Genomic DNA, 2,864 nt, shown 5'->3' on the forward strand with positions numbered 1-2,864 from the left:
CCCAGCTTCATCTATGTGGAATGAGCAGAAAAACTGCTCATTTGAAAGCTGGCTGCTTTGGAACCTTCTGGAAGGTCTGCCAAAGTCTTCTTCCAGAGAAAAATTGCTTATTTTGGGGGGTGGGGGGAATATTGGCCCTGAGCTAACATCTGTTGCCAATCTTCCTCTTTTCTTTTTTCTCCCCAAAGCCCCAGTACATAGTTGTATATCCTATTGTAGGTCCCTCTAGTTCTTTTATGTGGGATGCCGCCTCAGCATGGCTTGCTGAGTGGTGAGTAGGTCCGCGCCCAGGATCTGAATCTTGAACCCTGGCCACTGAAGCGGAACGCGTGAACTTAATGGCTCCGCCACTGGGCCAGCCCTGAAAAATTGCTTTTTTGTTTAGAGAATCTCCTTCAAGAGCCTTTAGGTGAGACATGGGAGTGGAGGGGTGGGGTGGCGGACGCTAGAGCAGGACAGCAGGAACGGTGAGGGGAGGTTACCCCCAGGTCACAGCCTCGCACACCCTGGGTGCCCACCTGCATTGCTTCTACAGGAATGCCGCCTCTGGGCTTAGCATGCTGTGAAGGGTGTCCCGTCCCCTCCCAACCAGTGACAGCCTTGGTGGGTGGATCACTAAGAATGTTTCTCAACCTCCTCCTGGAGTATGAGAGGGAGTAGTTATACTCCTGCCTTAAAATCCTCATCCACCTATAAAATGCGACCCGAGTGCTTACCCTGGACGGCAAGGCCCTTCAGAATCAGGCCCTGCCTCTCCGGAGCTCATCACCCTTCAGGATCACACCCTACCCACACCAGCTTCCCGGCTCTCCCCAGACACAAGCACATTCCGGCCTCAACACCTGCCTCCACACCTGTGCTCCCCTGCTAGGACATGCACCCCCAGATATCCCCACGGCCTGCTCCTGCATTTCGTTCAGTCTGTGCTCAAGTGTGCCCCCTCAGAAAGGCCTCCCTGACCTGCCCAGCTCAAATTGCACCCTGTCGCTCTCTCTCTCCCTACTCTGCTTAAATTTCCTTCACAGCACCCATCACCACCTCGTGTTAAAGTATAATCTCCTAAGAGTCAACAACATGACTCACACGAGCATCCAGAGGGATGTGTCAGTGATTTATTTCACTCTTTATCAAGGGAATCAGCAGGATGGCAAAGCTGATTCAAAGGGGGCACGAGAAACTGTTGTGTGTAATCAGTGGAAATACGGCGCTGGGATAACATTGCACAGTGAGATACTCAACGGGTTAATGTCCTCTAGCACAATAAAACCGTAACCTCCGGGTTATCTTTTTTTCCAGACAGAAGTCATTTGCATCTCTGCTGGACAAGAATCATTTGTGGCTTATCAATCTTCTTTAAATTAACATTTTACGTCTTAGACCCTGGGCCCGAGTCAAGTGGTAAGTCAAACAAAAGTTACTCTCCTAGAACAGCACTGTCCCAGAGAACTTTCCACAATGAAGGAAATGTCTAAAGTGATAGCCCCTAGCCTCACATGTCTAGTCTGCTCTTGAAATGTGGTTAGTGTGACTGAGAAATAGAATTTTAATGTTTAATTATTTAAATTAAATTAAATTCCAATACATTTAATTGATATATTAAATATATATAATATTTATGTATATATTAATATGTAATTTAATATAATATAAAATAATGTAATATAAATAATTTAATATGATATAAATATAAATTAAATGTAAATATATAACATTGTATTAATATATTTCATTAATTAATATAAAGTAAATAGGTTAAAATTTAATTGTAAATGACCCCAGGTGGCTAGTGGCTGCCCTCCTGGACAGCACAGCCCCGGGAATTCAGATGACAATTAGATAGCTTATTGGACAATGTTGTAGTTCAAAGCGCCTTATTTTCACGTTTTGAATAATTTTTCGTAACTCTGACATCATACTATATGTTTGTTTTTTACCTTTTTTCCCTACTAGGAAGTCAGCCTCTTAATCACAGGGCCTATGTGCTGTTTTCTGCGTGTTCCGGCACTAGGAAGGGGGCCGGGCGCATGGCCGGTAGCTGTTGAATGAATAAATCAGTGCGAGGAGAGGCCCAGACCTTTAGCGAAGCGTGTGCTCTGGTTAGTGGTGCTGGAGGGGCGGGGTGAAGGGTCGTGGGGAGAAGACCAGGCCGGAGGGTGGTGATGAAGGGCCCCGGCTGAGGGAGTGCTGAGCTGGGGCAGACATGGAGAGCCAGAGTGGATGGAGGATGCCCCCGAGGAATGGAGTGCCTCCTGAGGGTCCTCGGAACAGCAGGGAGAGCCCCAGGCGCCAGACAGTGAGGACCGACGGATCCCGTGATTTCCTCTGGGTAGCGTGTTGGTCGGGGTGGACGACCTACAGTTACCAACAGTCCTACAATCTCCTTGGTCGGACATAGCAAGTTTCCGGGATGGGGCCTGGCCTTAGAGGACAGGGTCTAGGAGGGGTCCAACCAACTCCCCGTCTATTTATATAGAGTGAAAGTGCGGTGGCGACAATCCACAGAACACTCTTCTCCATATGTGGGCTGTGCTGGGGCCTACGTTTAAATGTGGGGGTGTTCACTCAGGGAACTCACATGGGGTCCATCAGGAAGCTCTGATGCTCTGGGTGCAGAGAAGCCAGGAGACCATGGGGCCACACTCCCTTTCCCTATTCCTCCCTGCTGTTGACCTCTTGTATTCCGCTATCCCTCGGTCGCCTGAGACCACACCCTTAGATCTAGCGTCTTTCCACAGCACAGCTGCCTGCTCTGCTGGCCTCCCCTTCCTTGGGGTGGGAGGTGCTTATTTCTGCCCAAGCCCCTCTTGTCCCGAAAGAGGTGGCCTGTCTCCTGAGAATGGGAATGGTGACAAGGTCAGCATTGG

The sequence above is a fragment of the Ceratotherium simum genome, chromosome 29, assembly GCF_057802395.1.
Source record: "Ceratotherium simum simum isolate JZ-2026a chromosome 29, ASM5780239v1, whole genome shotgun sequence".
NCBI lineage: Eukaryota > Metazoa > Chordata > Mammalia > Perissodactyla > Rhinocerotidae > Ceratotherium > Ceratotherium simum.